Source organism: Nelumbo nucifera, chromosome 4 (genome assembly GCF_055504915.1).
Source record: "Nelumbo nucifera cultivar China Antique chromosome 4, China Antique-T2T, whole genome shotgun sequence".
Lineage (NCBI taxonomy): Eukaryota > Viridiplantae > Streptophyta > Magnoliopsida > Proteales > Nelumbonaceae > Nelumbo > Nelumbo nucifera.
In genome coordinates, this window is record NC_142652.1 from 50,938,782 (window position 1) to 50,957,009 (window position 18,228).

The following is an 18,228-nucleotide window of genomic DNA, read 5'->3' on the forward strand; positions in this document are numbered from 1 at the left end:
TGTATGCAGCCTTCCTCCCTTGGTAACCGTGCACAAGCTCCTACGTAAGCGGAGTGTTTGCTTTTCAGATCTGCCGCTCCCCTGGATAGATGCAATACTATCGCGGGGCCCACAATGCACGACGAATGCCAAAAGCCCGGTTTTTGCACGGTTCCCATTCAGTAATGACGATCGTGCCGCAAATGGTCCGAGTATCCGGCGCGTTGCTTGCGTTTGTCTCGCCGAAACGACAAATGGAATTTGCAAATACGATATCGAAATAAAATATTAATAAAATTGGGGTGCAACACGAGGACTTCCCAGGAGGTCACCCATCCTAGTACTACGCTCGCCCAAGCACACTTACCTTCGGAGTTCTGATGGGATCCGGTGCATTAGTGCTGGTATGATCGCACTCATTTAATTCATGCTCGTTTAGATCTTTATGCACTATCTTGCTCCCCTCCATTAATTGCTTTAGATTTGAAAAAAATGTGTATGCAGCCTTCCTCCCTTGGTAACCGTGCACAAGCTCCTACGTGAGCGGAGTGTTTGCTTTTCAGATCTGCCGCACCTCCGGATAGATGCAACACTATCGCGGGGCCCACAATGCATGACGAATGCCGAAAGCCCGGTTCTTGCATCGTTGCCATTCAGTAATGACGATCGTGCCGCAAATGGTCCGAGTATCCGACGCATTGTTTCCAGTTGTCTCCCAGAAACAACAAATGGAATTTGCAAATACAAATCAAAATAAAATATTAATAAAATTGGGGTGCAACACGAGGATTTCCCAGGAGGTCACCCATTCTAGTACTACTCTCGCCCAAGCACACTTAACTTCGGAGTTCTGATGGGATCCGGTGCATTAGTGCTGGTATGATCACACCCGTTTAATTCATGCTCGCTTAGATCTTTATGCACTATCTTGCACCCCTCCATTAATTGTTTTAGATTTGAAAAAACTGTGTATGCAGCCTTCCTCCCTTGGTAACCGTGCACAATCTCCTACGTGAGCGGATTGTTTGCTTTTCAGACCTGCCGCACCACCGGATAAATGCAATACTATCGCGGGGCCCACAATGCACGACGAATGCCGAAAGCCTGGTTCCTGCATCGTTGCCATTCAGTAATGACGATCGTGACGCAAATGTACCGAGTATCCGGCGCGTTGTTTGCGTTTGTCTCGCCGAAACGACAAATGGAATTTGCAAATACGATATCGAAATAAAATATTAATAAAATTGGGGTGCAACACGAGGACTTCCAGGGAGGTCACCCATCCTAGTACTACTCTCGCCCAAGCACACTTAACTTTGGAGTTCTGATGGGATCCGGTGCATTGGTGCTGGTATGATCGCACCCGTTTAATTCATGCTCGCTTAGATCTTTATGCACTATCTTGCTCCCCTCCATTAATTGTTTTAGATTTGAAAAAAATGTGTATGCAACCTTCCTCCCTTGGTAACCGTGCACAAGCTCCTACGTGAGCGGAGTGTTTGCTTTTCAGATGTGCCGCACCTCCGGATAGATGCAATACTATCGCGGGGCCCACAATGCATGACGAATGCCGAAAGCCCGGTTCTTGCATCGTTGCCATTCAGAAATGACGATCGTGCCGCAAATGGTCCGAGTATCCGACGCATTGTTTCCAGTTGTCTCCCAGAAACAACAAATGGAATTTGCAAATACAAATCAAAATAAATTATTAATAAAATTGGGGTGCAACACGAGGACTTCCCAGGAGGTCACCCATTCAAGTACTACTCTCGCCCAAGCACACTTAACTTCGGAGTTCTGATGGGATCCGGTGCATTAGTGCTGGTATGATCGCACCCGTTTAATTCATGCTCGCTTATATCTTTATGCACTATCTTGCTCCCCACCATTAATTGTTTTAGATTTGAAAAAACTGTGTATGCAGCCTTCCTCCCTTGGTAACCGTGCACAAGCTCCTACGTGAGCAGAGTGTTTGTTTTTCAGATCTGCCGCACCCCCGGATAGATGCAATACTATCGCGGGGCCCACAATGCACGACGAATGCCAAAAGCCCGGTTTTTGCACGGTTCCCATTCAGTAATGACAATTGTGCCGCAAATGGTCCGAGTATCCGGCGCGTTGTTTGCGTTTGTCTCGCCGAAACGACAAATGGAATTTGCAAATACGATATCGAAATAAAATATTAATAAAATTGGGGTGCAACACGAGGACTTCCAGGGAGGTCACCCATCCTAGTACTACTCTCGCCCAAGCACACTTAACTTTGGAGTTCTGATGGGATCCGGTGCATTGGTGCTGGTATGATCGCACCCGTTTAATTCATGCTCGCTTAGATCTTTATGCACTATCTTGCTCCCCTCCATTAATTGTTTTAGATTTGAAAAAAATGTGTATGCAACCTTCCTCCCTTGGTAACCGTGCACAAGCTCCTACGTGAGCGGAGTGTTTGCTTTCCAGATCTGCCGCACCTCCGGATAGATGCAATACTATCACGGGGCCCACAATGCATGACGAATGCCGAAAGCCCGGTTCTTGCATCGTTGCCATTCAGTAATGACGATCGTGCCGCAAATGGTCCGAGTATCCGACGCATTGTTTCCAGTTGTCTCCCAGAAACAACAAATGGAATTTGCAAATATAAATCAAAATAAATTATTAATAAAATTGGGGTGCAACACGAGGACTTCCCAGGAGGTCACCCATTCAAGTACTACTCTCGCCCAAGCACACTTAACTTCGGAGTTCTGATGGGATCCGGTGCATTAGTGCTGGTATGATCGCACCCGTTTAATTCATGCTCGCTTATATCTTTATGCACTATCTTGCTCCCCACCATTAATTGTTTTAGATTTGAAAAAACTGTGTATGCAGCCTTCCTCCCTTGGTAACCGTGCACAAGCTCCTACGTGAGCAGAGAGTTTGTTTTTCAGATCTGCCGCACCCCCGGATAGATGCAATACTATCGCGGGGCCCATAATGCACGACGAATGCCAAAAGCCCGGTTTTTGCACGGTTCCCATTCAGTAATGACAATCGTGCCGCAAATGGTCCGAGTATCCGGCGCGTTGTTTGAGTTTGTATCGCCGAAACGACAAATGGAATTTGCAAATACGATATCGAAATAAAATATTAATAAAATTGGGGTGCAACACAAGGACTTCCCAGGAGGTCACCCATTCTAATACTACTCTCGCCCAAGCACACTTAACTTCGGAGTCCTGATGGGATCCGGTGCATTAGTGCTGGTATGATCGCACCCGTTTAATTCATGCTCGCTTATATCTTTATGCACTATCTTGCTCCCCTCCATTAATTGTTTTAGATTTGAAAAAACTGTGTATGCAGCCTTCCTCCCTTGGTAACCGTGCACAAGCTCCTACGAGAGCAGAGTGTTTGTTTTTCAGATCTGCCGCACCCCCGGATAGATGCAATACTATCGCGGGGCCCACAATGCACGACGAATGCCAAAAGCCCGGTTTTTGCACGGTTCCCATTCAGTAATGACAATCGTGCCGCAAATGGTCCGAGTATCCGGCGCGTTGTTTGAGTTTGTATCGCCGAAACGACAAATGGAATTTGCAAATACGATATCGAAATAAAATATTAATAAAATTGGGGTGCAACACAAGGACTTCCCAGGAGGTCACCCATTCTAGTACTACTCTCGCCCAAGCACACTTAACTTCGGAGTCCTGATGGGATCCGGTGCATTAGTGCTGGTATGATCGCACCCGTTTAATTCATGCTCGCTTATATCTTTATGCACTATCTTGCTCCCCTCCATTAATTGTTTTAGATTTGAAAAAACTGTGTATGCAGCCTTCCTCCCTTGGTAACCGTGCACAAGCTCCTACGTGAGCGGAGTGTTTGCTTTTCAGATTTGCCGCACCCCTGGATAGATGCAATACTATCGCGGGGCCCACAATGCACGACGAATGCCAAAAGCCCGGTTTTTGCACGGTTCCCATTCAGTAATGACGATCGTGCCGCAAATGGTCCGAGTATCCGGCGCGTTGCTTGCGTTTGTCTCGCCGAAACGACAAATGGAATTTGCAAATACGATATCGAAATAAAATATTAATAAAATTGGGGTGCAACACGAGGACTTCCCAGCAGGTCACCCATCCTAGTACTACGCTCGCCCAAGCACACTTACCTTCGGAGTTCTGATGGGATCCGGTGCATTAGTGCTGGTATGATCGCACTCGTTTAATTCATGCTCGCTTAGATCTTTATGCACTATCTTGCTCCCCTCCATTAATTGTTTTAGATTTGAAAAAAATGTGTATGCAGCCTTCCTCCCTTGGTAACCGTGCACAAGCTCCTACGTGAGCGGAGTGTTTGCTTTTCAGATCTGCCGCACCTCCGGATAGATGCAATACTATCGCGGGGCCCACAATGCATGACGAATGCCGATAGCCCGGATCTTGCATCGTTGCCATTCAGTAATGACGATCGTGCCGCAAATGGTCCGAGTATCCGACGCATTGTTTCCAGTTGTCTCCCAGAAACAACAAATGGAATTTGCAAATAGTAATCAAAATAAAATATTAATAAAATTGGGGTGCAACACGAGGATTTCCCAGGAGGTCACCCATTCTAGTACTACTCTCGCCCAAGCACACTTAACTTCGGAGTTCTGATGGGATCCGGTGCATTAGTGCTGGTATGATCACACCCGTTTAATTCATGCTCGCTCAGATCTTTATGCACTATCTTGCTCCCCTCCATTAATTGTTTTAGATTTGAAAAAACTATGTATGAAGCCTTCCTCCCTTGGTAACCGTGCACAATCTCCTACGTGAGCGGATTGTTTGCTTTTCAGATCTGCCGCACCACCGGATAAATGCAATACTATCGCGGGGCCCACAATGCACGACGAATGCCGAATGCCTGGTTCCTGCATCGTTGCCTTTCAGTAATGACGATCGTGACGCAAATGTTCCGAGTATCCGGCGCGTTGTTTGCGTTTGTCTCGCCGAAACGACAAATGAAATTTGCAAATACGATATCGAAATAAAATATTAATAAAATTGGGGTGCAACACGAGGACTTCCAGGGAGGTCACCCATCCTAGTACTACTCTCGCCCAAGCACACTTAACTTTGGAGTTCTGATGGGATCCGGTGCATTGGTGCTGGTATGATCGCACCCGTTTAATTCATGCTCGCTTAGATCTTTATGCACTATCTTGCTCCCCTCCATTAATTGTTTTAGATTTGAAAAAAATGTGTATGCAGCCTTCCTCCCTTGGTAACCGTGCACAAGCTCCTACGTGAGCGGAGTGTTTGCTTTTCAGATCTGCCGCACCTCCGGATAGATGCAATACTATCGCAGGGCCCACAATGCATGACGAATGCCGAAAGCCCGGTTCTTGCATCGTTGCCATTCAGTAATGACGATCGTGCCGCAAATGGTCCGAGTATTCGACGCATTGTTTCCAGTTGTCTCCCAGAAACAACAAATGGAATTTGCAAATACAAATCAAAATAAAATATTAATAAAATTGGGGTGCAACACAAGGACTTCCCAGGAGGTCACCCATCCTAGTACTACTCTCGCCCAAGCACGCTTAACTTCGGAGTTCTGATGGGATCCGGTGCATTAGTGCTGGTATGATCGCACCCGTTTAATTCATGCTGGCTTAGATCTTTATGCACTATCTTGCTCCCCTCCATTAATTGTTTTAGACTTGAAAAAACTGTGTATGCAGCCTTCCTCCCTTGGTAACCGTGCACAAGCTCCTACGTGAGCAGAGTGTTTGCTTTTCAGATCTGCCGCACCCCCGGATAGATGCAATACTATCGCGGGGCCCACAATGCACGACGAATGCCAAAAGCCCGGTTTTTGCACGGTTCCCATTCAGTAATGACAATTGTGCCGCAAATGGTCCGAGTATCCGGCGCGTTGTTTGCGTTTGTCTCGCCGAAACGACAAATGGAATTTGCAAATACGATATCGAAATAAAATATTAATAAAATTGGGGTGCAACACGAGGACTTCCAGGGAGGTCACCCATCCTAGTACTACTCTCGCCCAAGCACACTTAACTTTGGAGTTCTGATGGGATCCGGTGCATTGGTGCTGGTATGATCGCACCCGTTTAATTCATGCTCGCTTAGATCTTTATGCACTATCTTGCTCCCCTCCATTAATTGTTTTAGATTTGAAAAAAATGTGTATGCAACCTTCCTCCCTTGGTAACCGTGCACAAGCTCCTACGTGAGCGGAGTGTTTGCTTTCCAGATCTGCCGCACCTCCGGATAGATGCAATACTATCACGGGGCCCACAATGCATGACGAATGCCGAAAGCCCGGTTCTTGCATCGTTGCCATTCAGTAATGACGATCGTGCCGCAAATGGTCCGAGTATCCGACGCATTGTTTCCAGTTGTCTCCCAGAAACAACAAATGGAATTTGCAAATGCAAATCAAAATAAATTATTAATAAAATTGGGGTGCAACACGAGGACTTCCCAGGAGGTCACCCATTCAAGTACTACTCTCGCCCAAGCACACTTAACTTCGGAGTTCTGATGGGATCCGGTGCATTAGTGCTGGTATGATCGCACCCGTTTAATTCATGCTCGCTTATATCTTTATGCACTATCTTGCTCCCCACCATTAATTGTTTTAGATTTGAAAAAACTGTGTATGCAGCCTTCCTCCCTTGGTAACCGTGCACAAGCTCCTACGTGAGCAGAGAGTTTGTTTTTCAGATCTGCCGCACCCCCGGATAGATGCAATACTATCGCGGGGCCCATAATGCACGACGAATGCCAAAAGCCCGGTTTTTGCACGGTTCCCATTCAGTAATGACAATCGTGCCGCAAATGGTCCGAGTATCCGGCGCGTTGTTTGAGTTTGTATCGCCGAAACGACAAATGGAATTTGCAAATACGATATCGAAATAAAATATTAATAAAATTGGGGTGCAACACAAGGACTTCCCAGGAGGTCACCCATTCTAATACTACTCTCGCCCAAGCACACTTAACTTCGGAGTCCTGATGGGATCCGGTGCATTAGTGCTGGTATGATCGCACCCGTTTAATTCATGCTCGCTTATATCTTTATGCACTATCTTGCTCCCCTCCATTAATTGTTTTAGATTTGAAAAAACTGTGTATGCAGCCTTCCTCCCTTGGTAACCGTGCACAAGCTCCTACGAGAGCAGAGTGTTTGTTTTTCAGATCTGCCGCACCCCCGGATAGATGCAATACTATCGCGGGGCCCACAATGCACGACGAATGCCAAAAGCCCGGTTTTTGCACGGTTCCCATTCAGTAATGACAATCGTGCCGCAAATGGTCCGAGTATCCGGCGCGTTGTTTGAGTTTGTATCGCCGAAACGACAAATGGAATTTGCAAATACGATATCGAAATAAAATATTAATAAAATTGGGGTGCAACACAAGGACTTCCCAGGAGGTCACCCATTCTAGTACTACTCTCGCCCAAGCACACTTAACTTCGGAGTCCTGATGGGATCCGGTGCATTAGTGCTGGTATGATCGCACCCGTTTAATTCATGCTCGCTTATATCTTTATGCACTATCTTGCTCCCCTCCATTAATTGTTTTAGATTTGAAAAAACTGTGTATGCAGCCTTCCTCCCTTGGTAACCGTGCACAAGCTCCTACGTGAGCGGAGTGTTTGCTTTTCAGATTTGCCGCACCCCTGGATAGATGCAATACTATCGCGGGGCCCACAATGCACGACGAATGCCAAAAGCCCGGTGTTTGCACGGTTCCCATTCAGTAATGACGATCGTGCCGCAAATGGTCCGAGTATCCGGCGCGTTGCTTGCGTTTGTCTCGCCGAAACGACAAATGGAATTTGCAAATACGATATCGAAATAAAATATTAATAAAATTGGGGTGCAACACGAGGACTTCCCAGCAGGTCACCCATCCTAGTACTACGCTCGCCCAAGCACACTTACCTTCGGAGTTCTGATGGGATCCGGTGCATTAGTGCTGGTATGATCGCACTCGTTTAATTCATGCTCGCTTAGATCTTTATGCACTATCTTGCTCCCCTCCATTAATTGTTTTAGATTTGAAAAAAATGTGTATGCAGCCTTCCTCCCTTGGTAACCGTGCACAAGCTCCTACGTGAGCGGAGTGTTTGCTTTTCAGATCTGCCGCACCTCCGGATAGATGCAATACTATCGCGGGGCCCACAATGCATGACGAATGCCGATAGCCCGGATCTTGCATCGTTGCCATTCAGTAATGACGATCGTGCCGCAAATGGTCCGAGTATCCGACGCATTGTTTCCAGTTGTCTCCCAGAAACAACAAATGGAATTTGCAAATAGTAATCAAAATAAAATATTAATAAAATTGGGGTGCAACACGAGGATTTCCCAGGAGGTCACCCATTCTAGTACTACTCTCGCCCAAGCACACTTAACTTCGGAGTTCTGATGGGATCCGGTGCATTAGTGCTGGTATGATCACACCCGTTTAATTCATGCTCGCTCAGATCTTTATGCACTATCTTGCTCCCCTCCATTAATTGTTTTAGATTTGAAAAAACTATGTATGAAGCCTTCCTCCCTTGGTAACCGTGCACAATCTCCTACGTGAGCGGATTGTTTGCTTTTCAGATCTGCCGCACCACCGGATAAATGCAATACTATCGCGGGGCCCACAATGCACGACGAATGCCGAATGCCTGGTTCCTGCATCGTTGCCTTTCAGTAATGACGATCGTGACGCAAATGTTCCGAGTATCCGGCGCGTTGTTTGCGTTTGTCTCGCCGAAACGACAAATGGAATTTGCAAATACGATATCGAAATAAAATATTAATAAAATTGGGGTGCAACACGAGGACTTCCAGGGAGGTCACCCATCCTAGTACTACTCTCGCCCAAGCACACTTAACTTTGGAGTTATGATGGGATCCGGTGCATTGGTGCTGGTATGATCGCACCCGTTTAATTCATGCTCGCTTAGATCTTTATGCACTATCTTGCTCCCCTCCATTAATTGTTTTAGATTTGAAAAAAATGTGTATGCAACCTTCCTCCCTTGGTAACCGTGCACAAGCTCCTACGTGAGCGGAGTGTTTGCTTTTCAGATCTGCCGCACCTCCGGATATATGCAATACTATCGCGGGGCCCACAATGCATGACGAATGCCGAAAGCCCGGTTCTTGCATCGTTGCCATTCAGTAATGACGATCGTGCCGCAAATGGTCCGAGTATCCGACGCATTGTTTCCAGTTGTCTCCCAGAAACAACAAATGGAATTTGCAAATACAAATCAAAATAAATTATTAATAAAATTGGGGTGCAACACGAGGACTTCCCAGGAGGTCACCCATTCAAGTACTACTCTCGCCCAAGCACACTTAACTTCGGAGTTCTGATGGGATCCGGTGCATTAGTGCTGGTATGATCGCACCCGTTTAATTCATGCTCGCTTATATCTTTATGCACTATCTTGCTCCCCACCATTAATTGTTTTAGATTTGAAAAAACTGTGTATGCAGCCTTCCTCCCTTGGTAACCGTGCACAAGCTCCTACGTGAGCAGAGTGTTTGTTTTTCAGATCTGCCGCACCCCCGGATAGATGCAATACTATCGCGGGGCCCACAACGCACGACGAATACCAAAAGCCCGGTTTTTGCACGGTTCCCATTCAGTAATGACAATCGTGCCGCAAATGGTCCGAGTATCCGGCGCGTTGTTTGCGTTTGTCTCGCCGAAACGACAAATGGAATTTGCAAATACGATATCGAAATAAAATATTAATAAAATTGGGGTGCAACACGAGGACTTCCAGGGAGGTCACCCATCCTAGTACTACTCTCGCCCAAGCACACTTAACTTTGGAGTTCTGATGGGATCCGGTGCATTGGTGCTGGTATGATCGCACCCGTTTAATTCATGCTCGCTTAGATCTTTATGCACTATCTTGCTCCCCTCCATTAATTGTTTTAGATTTGAAAAAAATGTGTATGCAGCCTTCCTCCCTTGGTAACCGTGCACAAGCTCCTACGTGAGCGGAGTGTTTGCTTTTCAGATCTGCCGCACAACCGGATAGATGCAATACTATCGCAGGGCCCACAATGCATGACGAATGCCGAAAGCCCGGTTCTTGCATCGTTGCCATTCAGTAATGACGATCGTGCCGCAAATGGTCCGAGTATTCGACGCATTGTTTCCAGTTGTCTCCCAGAAACAACAAATGGAATTTGCAAATACAAATCAAAATAAAATATTAATAAAATTGGGGTGCAACACAAGGACTTCCCAGGAGGTCACCCATCCTAGTACTACTCTCGCCCAAGCACGCTTAACTTCGGAGTTCTGATGGGATCCGGTGCATTAGTGCTGGTATGATCGCACCCGTTTAATTCATGCTGGCTTAGATCTTTATGCACTATCTTGCTCCCCTCCATTAATTGTTTTAGACTTGAAAAAACTGTGTATGCAGCCTTCCTCCCTTGGTAACCGTGCACAAGCTCCTACGTGAGCAGAGTGTTTGCTTTTCAGATCTGCCGCACCCCTGGATAGATGCAATACTATCGCGGGGCCCACAATGCACGACGAATGCCAAAAGCCCGGTTTTTGCACGGTTCCCATTCAGTAATGACGATCGTGCCACAAATGGTCCGAGTATCCGGCGCGTTGCTTGCGTTTGTCTCGCCGAAACGACAAATGGAATTTGCAAATACGATATCGAAATAAAATATTAATAAAATTGGGGTGCAACACGAGGACTTCCCAGGAGGTCACCCATCCTAGTACTACGCTCGCCCAAGCACACTTACCTTCGGAGTTCTGATGGGATCCGGTGCATTAGTGCTGGTATGATCGCACTCATTTAATTCATGCTCGTTTAGATCTTTTTGCACTATCTTGCTCCCCTCCATTAATTGTTTTAGATTTGAAAAAAATGTGTATGCAGCCTTCCTCCCTTGGTAACCGTGCACAAGCTCCTACGTGAGCGGAGTGTTTGCTTTTCAGATCTGCCGCACCTCCGGATAGATGCAATACTATCGCGGGGCCCACAATGCATGACGAATGCCGAAAGCCCGGTTCTTGCATCGTTGCCATTCAGTAATGACGATCGTGCCGCAAATGGTCCGAGTATCCGACGCATTGTTTCCAGTTGTCTCCCACAAACAACAAATGGAATTTGCAAATACAAATCAAAATAAAATATTAATAAAATTGGGGTGCAACACGAGGATTTCCCAGGAGGTCACCCATTCTAGTACTACTCTCGCCCAAGCACACTTAACTTCGGAGTTCTGATGGGATCCGGTGCATTAGTGCTGGTATGATCACACCCGTTTAATTCATGCTCGCTTAGATCTTTATGCACTATCTTGCTCCCCTCCATTAATTGTTTTAGATTTGAAAAAACTGTGTATGCAGCCTTCCTCCCTTGGTAACCGTGCACAATCTCCTACGTGAGCGGATTGTTTGCTTTTCAGACCTGCAGCACCACCGGATAAATGCAATACTATCGCGGGGCCCACAATGCACGACGAATGCCGAAAGCCTGGTTCCTGCATCGTTGCCATTCAGTAATGACGATCGTGACGCAAATGTTCCGAGTATCCGGCGCGTTGTTTGCGTTTGTCTCGCCGAAACGACAAATGGAATTTGCAAATACGATATCGAAATAAAATATTAATAAAATTGGGGTGCAACACGAGGACTTCCAGGGAGGTCACCCATCCTAGTACTACTCTCGCCCAAGCACACTTAACTTTGGAGTTATGATGGGATCCGGTGCATTGGTGCTGGTATGATCGCACCCGTTTAATTCATGCTCGCTTAGATCTTTATGCACTATCTTGCTCCCCTCCATTAATTGTTTTAGATTTGAAAAAAATGTGTATGCAACCTTCCTCCCTTGGTAACCGTGCACAAGCTCCTACGTGAGCGGAGTGTTTGCTTTTCAGATCTGCCGCACCTCCGGATAGATGCAATACTATCGCGGGGCCCACAATGCATGACGAATGCCGAAAGCCCGGTTCTTGCATCGTTGCCATTCAGTAATGACGATCGTGCCGCAAATGGTCCGAGTATCCGACGCATTGTTTCCAGTTGTCTCCCAGAAACAACAAATGGAATTTGCAAATACAAATCAAAATAAATTATTAATAAAATTGGGGTGCAACACGAGGACTTCCCAGGAGGTCACCCATTCAAGTACTACTCTCGCCCAAGCACACTTAACTTCGGAGTTCTGATGGGATCCGGTGCATTAGTGCTGGTATGATCGCACCCGTTTAATTCATGCTCGCTTATATCTTTATGCACTATCTTGCTCCCCACCATTAATTGTTTTAGATTTGAAAAAACTGTGTATGCAGCCTTCCTCCCTTGGTAACCGTGCACAAGCTCCTACGTGAGCAGAGTGTTTGTTTTTCAGATCTGCCGCACCCCCGGATAGATGCAATACTATCGCGGGGCCCACAATGCACGACGAATACCAAAAGCCCGGTTTTTGCACGGTTCCCATTCAGTAATGACAATCGTGCCGCAAATGGTCCGAGTATCCGGCGCGTTGTTTGCGTTTGTCTCGCCGAAACGACAAATGGAATTTGCAAATACGATATCGAAATAAAATATTAATAAAATTGGGGTGCAACACGAGGACTTCCAGGGAGGTCACCCATCCTAGTACTACTCTCGCCCAAGCACACTTAACTTTGGAGTTCTGATGGGATCCGGTGCATTGGTGCTGGTATGATCGCACCCGTTTAATTCATGCTCGCTTAGATCTTTATGCACTATCTTGCTCCCCTCCATTAATTGTTTTAGATTTGAAAAAAATGTGTATGCAACCTTCCTCCCTTGGTAACCGTGCACAAGCTCCTACGTGAGCGGAGTGTTTGCTTTCCAGATCTGCCGCACCTCCGGATAGATGCAATACTATCGCGGGGCCCACAATGCATGACGAATGCCGAAAGCCCGGTTCTTGCATCGTTGCCATTCAGTAATGACGATCGTGCCGCAAATGGTCCGAGTATCCGACGCATTGTTTCCAGTTGTCTCCCAGAAACAACAAATGGAATTTGCAAATACAAATCAAAATAAATTATTAATAAAATTGGGGTGCAACACGAGGACTTCCCAGGAGGTCACCCATTCAAGTACTACTCTCGCCCAAGCACACTTAACTTCGGAGTTCTGATGGGATCCGGTGCATTAGTGCTAGTATGATCGCACCCGTTTAATTCATGCTCGCTTATATCTTTATGCACTATCTTGCTCCCCACCATTAATTGTTTTAGATTTGAAAAAACTGTGTATGCAGCCTTCCTCCCTTGGTAACCGTGCACAAGCTCCTACGTGAGCAGAGTGTTTGTTTTTCAGATCTGCCGCACCCCCGGATAGATGCAATACTATCGCGGGGCCCACAATGCACGACGAATGCCAAAAGCCCGGTTTTTACACGGTTTCCATTCAGTAATGACAATCGTGCCGCAAATGGTCCGAGTATCCGGCGCGTTGTTTGAGTTTGTATCGCCGAAACGACAAATGGAATTTGCAAATACGATATCGAAATAAAATATTAATAAAATTGGGGTGCAACACAAGGACTTCCCAGGAGGTCACCCATTCTAGTACTACTCTCGCCCAAGCACACTTAACTTCGGAGTCCTGATGGGATCCGGTGCATTAGTGCTGGTATGATCGCACCCGTTTAATTCATGCTCGCTTATATCTTTATGCACTATCTTGCTCCCCTCCATTAATTGTTTTAGATTTGAAAAAACTGTGTATGCAGCCTTCCTCCCTTGGTAACCGTGCACAAGCTCCTACGTGAGCGGAGTGTTTGCTTTTCAGATCTGCCGCTCCCCTGGATAGATGCAATACTATCGCGGGGCCCACAATGCACGACGAATGCCAAAAGCCCGGTTTTTGCACGGTTCCCATTCAGTAATGACGATCGTGCCGCAAATGGTCCGAGTATCCGGCGCGTTGCTTGCGTTTGTCTCGCCGAAACGACAAATGGAATTTGCAAATACGATATCGAAATAAAATATTAATAAAATTGGGGTGCAACACGAGGACTTCCCAGGAGGTCACCCATCCTAGTACTACGCTCGCCCAAGCACACTTACCTTCGGAGTTCTGATGGGATCCGGTGCATTAGTGCTGGTATGATCGCACTCATTTAATTCATGCTCGTTTAGATCTTTATGCACTATCTTGCTCCCCTCCATTAATTGCTTTAGATTTGAAAAAAATGTGTATGCAGCCTTCCTCCCTTGGTAACCGTGCACAAGCTCCTACGTGAGCGGAGTGTTTGCTTTTCAGATCTGCCGCACCTCCGGATAGATGCAACACTATCGCGGGGCCCACAATGCATGACGAATGCCGAAAGCCCGGTTCTTGCATCCTTGCCATTCAGTAATGACGATCGTGCCGCAAATGGTCCGAGTATCCGACGCATTGTTTCCAGTTGTCTCCCAGAAACAACAAATGGAATTTGCAAATACAAATCAAAATAAAATATTAATAAAATTGGGGTGCAACACGAGGATTTCCCAGGAGGTCACCCATTCTAGTACTACTCTCGCCCAAGCACACTTAACTTCGGAGTTCTGATGGGATCCGGTGCATTAGTGCTGGTATGATCGCACCCGTTTAATTCATGCTCGCTTATATCTTTATGCACTATCTTGCTCCCCACCATTAATTGTTTTAGATTTGAAAAAACTGTGTATGCAGCCTTCCTCCCTTGGTAACCGTTCACAAGCTCCTACGTGAGCAGAGTGTTTGTTTTTCAGATCTGCCGCACCCCCGGATAGATGCAATACTATCGCGGGGCCCACAATGCACGACGAATACCAAAAGCCCGGTTTTTGCACGGTTCCCATTCAGTAATGACAATCGTGCCGCAAATGGTCCGAGTATCCGGCGCGTTGTTTGCGTTTGTCTCGCCGAAACGACAAATGGAATTTGCAAATACGATATCGAAATAAAATATTAATAAAATTGGGGTGCAACATGAGGACTTCCAGGGAGGTCACCCATCCTAGTACTACTCTCGCCCAAGCACACTTAACTTTGGAGTTATGATGGGATCCGGTGCATTGGTGCTGGTATGATCGCACCCGTTTAATTCATGCTCGCTTAGATCTTTATGCACTATCTTGCTCCCCTCCATTAATTGTTTTAGATTTGAAAAAAATGTGTATGCAACCTTCCTCCCTTGGTAACCGTGCACAAGCTCCTACGTGAGCGGAGTGTTTGCTTTTCAGATCTGCCGCACCTCCGGATAGATGCAATACTATCGCGGGGCCCACAATGCATGACGAATGCCGAAAGCCCGGTTCTTGCATCGTTGCCATTCAGTAATGACGATCGTGCCGCAAATGGTCCGAGTATCCGACGCATTGTTTCCAGTTGTCTCCCAGAAACAACAAATGGAATTTGCAAATACAAATCAAAATAAATTATTAATAAAATTGGGGTGCAACACGAGGACTTCCGAGGAGGTCACCCATTCAAGTACTACTCTCGCCCAAGCACACTTAACTTCGGAGTTCTGATGGGATCCGGTGCATTAGTGCTGGTATGATCGCACCCGTTTAATTCATGCTCGCTTATATCTTTATGCACTATCTTGCTCCCCACCATTAATTGTTTTAGATTTGAAAAAACTGTGTATGCAGCCTTCCTCCCTTGGTAACCGTGCACAAGCTCCTACGTGAGCAGAGTGTTTGTTTTTCAGATCTGCCGCACCCCCGGATAGATGCAATACTATCGCGGGGCCCACAATGCACGACGAATACCAAAAGCCCGGTTTTTGCACGGTTCCCATTCAGTAATGACAATCGTGCCGCAAATGGTCCGAGTATCCGGCGCGTTGTTTGCGTTTGTCTCGCCGAAACGACAAATGGAATTTGCAAATACGATATCGAAATAAAATATTAATAAAATTGGGGTGCAACACGAGGACTTCCAGGGAGGTCACCCATCCTAGTACTACTCTCGCCCAAGCACACTTAACTTTGGAGTTCTGATGGGATCCGGTGCATTGGTGCTGGTATGATCGCACCCGTTTAATTCATGCTCGCTTAGATCTTTATGCACTATCTTGCTCCCCTCCATTAATTGTTTTAGATTTGAAAAAAATGTGTATGCAACCTTCCTCCCTTGGTAACCGTGCACAAGCTCCTACGTGAGCGGAGTGTTTGCTTTCCAGATCTGCCGCACCTCCGGATAGATGCAATACTATCGCGGGGCCCACAATGCATGACGAATGCCGAAAGCCCGGTTCTTGCATCGTTGCCATTCAGTAATGACGATCGTGCCGCAAATGGTCCGAGTATCCGACGCATTGTTTCCAGTTGTCTCCCAGAAACAACAAATGGAATTTGCAAATACAAATCAAAATAAATTATTAATAAAATTGGGGTGCAACACGAGGACTTCCCAGGAGGTCACCCATTCAAGTACTACTCTCGCCCAAGCACACTTAACTTCGGAGTTCTGATGGGATCCGGTGCATTAGTGCTAGTATGATCGCACCCGTTTAATTCATGCTCGCTTATATCTTTATGCACTATCTTGCTCCCCACCATTAATTGTTTTAGATTTGAAAAAACTGTGTATGCAGCCTTCCTCCCTTGGTAACCGTGCACAAGCTCCTACGTGAGCAGAGTGTTTGTTTTTCAGATCTGCCGCACCCCCGGATAGATGCAATACTATCGCGGGGCCCACAATGCACGACGAATGCCAAAAGCCCGGTTTTTACACGGTTTCCATTCAGTAATGACAATCGTGCCGCAAATGGTCCGAGTATCCGGCGCGTTGTTTGAGTTTGTATCGCCGAAACGACAAATGGAATTTGCAAATACGATATCGAAATAAAATATTAATAAAATTGGGGTGCAACACAAGGACTTCCCAGGAGGTCACCCATTCTAGTACTACTCTCGCCCAAGCACACTTAACTTCGGAGTCCTGATGGGATCCGGTGCATTAGTGCTGGTATGATCGCACCCGTTTAATTCATGCTCGCTTATATCTTTATGCACTATCTTGCTCCCCTCCCTTAATTGTTTTAGATTTGAAAAAACTGTGTATGCAGCCTTCCTCCCTTGGTAACCGTGCACAAGCTCCTACGTGAGCGGAGTGTTTGCTTTTCAGATCTGCCGCTCCCCTGGATAGATGCAATACTATCGCGGGGCCCACAATGCACGACGAATGCCAAAAGCCCGGTTTTTGCACGGTTCCCATTCAGTAATGACGATCGTGCCGCAAATGGTCCGAGTATCCGGCGCGTTGCTTGCGTTTGTCTCGCCGAAACGACAAATGGAATTTGCAAATACGATATCGAAATAAAATATTAATAAAATTGGGGTGCAACACGAGGACTTCCCAGGAGGTCACCCATCCTAGTACTACGCTCGCCCAAGCACACTTACCTTCGGAGTTCTGATGGGATCCGGTGCATTAGTGCTGGTATGATCGCACTCATTTAATTCATGCTCGTTTAGATCTTTATGCACTATCTTAGTCCCCTCCATTAATTGCTTTAGATTTGAAAAAAATGTGTATGCAGCCTTCCTCCCTTGGTAACCGTGCACAAGCTCCTACGTGAGCGGAGTGTTTGCTTTTCAGATCTGCCGCACCTCCGGATAGATGCAACACTATCGCGGGGCCCACAATGCATGACGAATGCCGAAAGCCCGGTTCTTGCATCCTTGCCATTCAGTAATGACGATCGTGCCGCAAATGGTCCGAGTATCCGACGCATTGTTTCCAGTTGTCTCCCAGAAACAACAAATGGAATTTGCAAATACAAATCAAAATAAAATATTAATAAAATTGGGGTGCAACACGAGGATTTCCCAGGAGGTCACCCATTCTAGTACTACTCTCGCCCAAGCACACTTAACTTCGGAGTTCTGATGGGATCCGGTGCATTAGTGCTGGTATGATCACACCCGTTTAATTCATGCTCGCTTAGATCTTTATGCACTATCTTGCTCCCCTCCATTAATTGTTTTAGATTTGAAAAAACTGTGTATGCAGCCTTCCTCCCTTGGTAACCGTGCACAATCTCCTACGTGAGCGGATTGTTTGCTTTTCAGACCTGCCGCACCACCGGATAAATGCAATACTATCGCGGGGCCCACAATGCACGACGAATGCCGAAAGCCTGGTTCCTGCATCGTTGCCATTCAGTAATGACGATCGTGACGCAAATGTTCCGAGTATCCGGCGCGTTGTTTGCGTTTGTCTCGCCGAAACGACA

The 18,228-nt window shown here is 46.5% G+C and overlaps 35 non-coding genes and 3 pseudogenes across 35 annotated transcripts; all 38 read right to left on the bottom strand.

Annotated features, from left to right (window-relative positions):
• Positions 1-278: 278 nt before the first annotated feature.
• Positions 279-397, bottom strand: LOC148794038 (5S ribosomal RNA). The gene has a single exon (XR_016068830.1). It is a non-coding gene; the product is annotated as a 5S ribosomal RNA (ribosomal RNA).
• A 354-nt stretch (positions 398-751) lies between these two features.
• LOC148794039 (5S ribosomal RNA) lies at positions 752-870 on the bottom strand. The gene has a single exon (XR_016072167.1). It is a non-coding gene; the product is annotated as a 5S ribosomal RNA (ribosomal RNA).
• A 355-nt stretch (positions 871-1,225) lies between these two features.
• Positions 1,226-1,344, bottom strand: LOC148794040 (5S ribosomal RNA). The gene has a single exon (XR_016069573.1). It is a non-coding gene; the product is annotated as a 5S ribosomal RNA (ribosomal RNA).
• Positions 1,345-1,698: 354 nt separating this feature from the next.
• LOC148794041 (5S ribosomal RNA) lies at positions 1,699-1,817 on the bottom strand. Its single transcript, XR_016071729.1, has one exon. It is a non-coding gene; the product is annotated as a 5S ribosomal RNA (ribosomal RNA).
• Positions 1,818-2,172: 355 nt separating this feature from the next.
• LOC148794042 (5S ribosomal RNA) lies at positions 2,173-2,291 on the bottom strand. The gene has a single exon (XR_016069574.1). It is a non-coding gene; the product is annotated as a 5S ribosomal RNA (ribosomal RNA).
• A 354-nt stretch (positions 2,292-2,645) lies between these two features.
• LOC148794043 (5S ribosomal RNA) lies at positions 2,646-2,764 on the bottom strand. Its single transcript, XR_016071730.1, has one exon. It is a non-coding gene; the product is annotated as a 5S ribosomal RNA (ribosomal RNA).
• A 355-nt stretch (positions 2,765-3,119) lies between these two features.
• LOC148794044 (5S ribosomal RNA) lies at positions 3,120-3,238 on the bottom strand. Its single transcript, XR_016069023.1, has one exon. It is a non-coding gene; the product is annotated as a 5S ribosomal RNA (ribosomal RNA).
• A 355-nt stretch (positions 3,239-3,593) lies between these two features.
• Positions 3,594-3,712, bottom strand: LOC148794045 (5S ribosomal RNA). Its single transcript, XR_016074721.1, has one exon. It is a non-coding gene; the product is annotated as a 5S ribosomal RNA (ribosomal RNA).
• A 355-nt stretch (positions 3,713-4,067) lies between these two features.
• On the bottom strand, positions 4,068-4,186 carry LOC148794046 (5S ribosomal RNA). Its single transcript, XR_016070009.1, has one exon. It is a non-coding gene; the product is annotated as a 5S ribosomal RNA (ribosomal RNA).
• Positions 4,187-4,540: 354 nt separating this feature from the next.
• LOC148794047 (5S ribosomal RNA) lies at positions 4,541-4,659 on the bottom strand. Its single transcript, XR_016072168.1, has one exon. It is a non-coding gene; the product is annotated as a 5S ribosomal RNA (ribosomal RNA).
• Positions 4,660-5,014: 355 nt separating this feature from the next.
• Positions 5,015-5,133, bottom strand: LOC148794048 (5S ribosomal RNA). The gene has a single exon (XR_016069575.1). It is a non-coding gene; the product is annotated as a 5S ribosomal RNA (ribosomal RNA).
• Positions 5,134-5,487: 354 nt separating this feature from the next.
• Positions 5,488-5,606, bottom strand: LOC148794049 (5S ribosomal RNA). The gene has a single exon (XR_016070976.1). It is a non-coding gene; the product is annotated as a 5S ribosomal RNA (ribosomal RNA).
• Positions 5,607-5,961: 355 nt separating this feature from the next.
• LOC148794050 (5S ribosomal RNA) lies at positions 5,962-6,080 on the bottom strand. The gene has a single exon (XR_016069577.1). It is a non-coding gene; the product is annotated as a 5S ribosomal RNA (ribosomal RNA).
• A 354-nt stretch (positions 6,081-6,434) lies between these two features.
• LOC148794051 (5S ribosomal RNA) lies at positions 6,435-6,553 on the bottom strand. Its single transcript, XR_016071731.1, has one exon. It is a non-coding gene; the product is annotated as a 5S ribosomal RNA (ribosomal RNA).
• A 355-nt stretch (positions 6,554-6,908) lies between these two features.
• On the bottom strand, positions 6,909-7,027 carry LOC148794052 (5S ribosomal RNA). Its single transcript, XR_016069024.1, has one exon. It is a non-coding gene; the product is annotated as a 5S ribosomal RNA (ribosomal RNA).
• A 355-nt stretch (positions 7,028-7,382) lies between these two features.
• On the bottom strand, positions 7,383-7,501 carry LOC148794053 (5S ribosomal RNA). The gene has a single exon (XR_016074722.1). It is a non-coding gene; the product is annotated as a 5S ribosomal RNA (ribosomal RNA).
• Positions 7,502-7,856: 355 nt separating this feature from the next.
• Positions 7,857-7,975, bottom strand: LOC148794054 (5S ribosomal RNA). The gene has a single exon (XR_016070010.1). It is a non-coding gene; the product is annotated as a 5S ribosomal RNA (ribosomal RNA).
• Positions 7,976-8,329: 354 nt separating this feature from the next.
• Positions 8,330-8,448, bottom strand: LOC148794055 (5S ribosomal RNA). Its single transcript, XR_016072169.1, has one exon. It is a non-coding gene; the product is annotated as a 5S ribosomal RNA (ribosomal RNA).
• A 355-nt stretch (positions 8,449-8,803) lies between these two features.
• Positions 8,804-8,922, bottom strand: LOC148794056 (5S ribosomal RNA; annotated as a pseudogene).
• Positions 8,923-9,276: 354 nt separating this feature from the next.
• LOC148794057 (5S ribosomal RNA) lies at positions 9,277-9,395 on the bottom strand. Its single transcript, XR_016071732.1, has one exon. It is a non-coding gene; the product is annotated as a 5S ribosomal RNA (ribosomal RNA).
• Positions 9,396-9,750: 355 nt separating this feature from the next.
• LOC148794058 (5S ribosomal RNA) lies at positions 9,751-9,869 on the bottom strand. Its single transcript, XR_016069579.1, has one exon. It is a non-coding gene; the product is annotated as a 5S ribosomal RNA (ribosomal RNA).
• Positions 9,870-10,223: 354 nt separating this feature from the next.
• On the bottom strand, positions 10,224-10,342 carry LOC148794059 (5S ribosomal RNA). Its single transcript, XR_016070977.1, has one exon. It is a non-coding gene; the product is annotated as a 5S ribosomal RNA (ribosomal RNA).
• A 355-nt stretch (positions 10,343-10,697) lies between these two features.
• LOC148794060 (5S ribosomal RNA) lies at positions 10,698-10,816 on the bottom strand. The gene has a single exon (XR_016068831.1). It is a non-coding gene; the product is annotated as a 5S ribosomal RNA (ribosomal RNA).
• A 354-nt stretch (positions 10,817-11,170) lies between these two features.
• Positions 11,171-11,289, bottom strand: LOC148794061 (5S ribosomal RNA). The gene has a single exon (XR_016072171.1). It is a non-coding gene; the product is annotated as a 5S ribosomal RNA (ribosomal RNA).
• Positions 11,290-11,644: 355 nt separating this feature from the next.
• On the bottom strand, positions 11,645-11,763 carry LOC148794062 (5S ribosomal RNA; annotated as a pseudogene).
• Positions 11,764-12,117: 354 nt separating this feature from the next.
• LOC148794063 (5S ribosomal RNA) lies at positions 12,118-12,236 on the bottom strand. The gene has a single exon (XR_016071733.1). It is a non-coding gene; the product is annotated as a 5S ribosomal RNA (ribosomal RNA).
• A 355-nt stretch (positions 12,237-12,591) lies between these two features.
• Positions 12,592-12,710, bottom strand: LOC148794064 (5S ribosomal RNA). Its single transcript, XR_016069580.1, has one exon. It is a non-coding gene; the product is annotated as a 5S ribosomal RNA (ribosomal RNA).
• A 354-nt stretch (positions 12,711-13,064) lies between these two features.
• Positions 13,065-13,183, bottom strand: LOC148794065 (5S ribosomal RNA). Its single transcript, XR_016073149.1, has one exon. It is a non-coding gene; the product is annotated as a 5S ribosomal RNA (ribosomal RNA).
• Positions 13,184-13,538: 355 nt separating this feature from the next.
• LOC148794066 (5S ribosomal RNA) lies at positions 13,539-13,657 on the bottom strand. The gene has a single exon (XR_016074723.1). It is a non-coding gene; the product is annotated as a 5S ribosomal RNA (ribosomal RNA).
• A 355-nt stretch (positions 13,658-14,012) lies between these two features.
• LOC148794067 (5S ribosomal RNA) lies at positions 14,013-14,131 on the bottom strand. The gene has a single exon (XR_016068832.1). It is a non-coding gene; the product is annotated as a 5S ribosomal RNA (ribosomal RNA).
• Positions 14,132-14,485: 354 nt separating this feature from the next.
• On the bottom strand, positions 14,486-14,604 carry LOC148794068 (5S ribosomal RNA). Its single transcript, XR_016071497.1, has one exon. It is a non-coding gene; the product is annotated as a 5S ribosomal RNA (ribosomal RNA).
• Positions 14,605-14,959: 355 nt separating this feature from the next.
• LOC148794069 (5S ribosomal RNA) lies at positions 14,960-15,078 on the bottom strand (annotated as a pseudogene).
• A 354-nt stretch (positions 15,079-15,432) lies between these two features.
• On the bottom strand, positions 15,433-15,551 carry LOC148794070 (5S ribosomal RNA). Its single transcript, XR_016074428.1, has one exon. It is a non-coding gene; the product is annotated as a 5S ribosomal RNA (ribosomal RNA).
• A 355-nt stretch (positions 15,552-15,906) lies between these two features.
• LOC148794071 (5S ribosomal RNA) lies at positions 15,907-16,025 on the bottom strand. Its single transcript, XR_016069581.1, has one exon. It is a non-coding gene; the product is annotated as a 5S ribosomal RNA (ribosomal RNA).
• A 354-nt stretch (positions 16,026-16,379) lies between these two features.
• LOC148794072 (5S ribosomal RNA) lies at positions 16,380-16,498 on the bottom strand. The gene has a single exon (XR_016073150.1). It is a non-coding gene; the product is annotated as a 5S ribosomal RNA (ribosomal RNA).
• A 355-nt stretch (positions 16,499-16,853) lies between these two features.
• Positions 16,854-16,972, bottom strand: LOC148794073 (5S ribosomal RNA). The gene has a single exon (XR_016074725.1). It is a non-coding gene; the product is annotated as a 5S ribosomal RNA (ribosomal RNA).
• A 355-nt stretch (positions 16,973-17,327) lies between these two features.
• LOC148794074 (5S ribosomal RNA) lies at positions 17,328-17,446 on the bottom strand. Its single transcript, XR_016068833.1, has one exon. It is a non-coding gene; the product is annotated as a 5S ribosomal RNA (ribosomal RNA).
• A 354-nt stretch (positions 17,447-17,800) lies between these two features.
• LOC148794075 (5S ribosomal RNA) lies at positions 17,801-17,919 on the bottom strand. Its single transcript, XR_016072172.1, has one exon. It is a non-coding gene; the product is annotated as a 5S ribosomal RNA (ribosomal RNA).
• Positions 17,920-18,228: the final 309 nt, after the last annotated feature.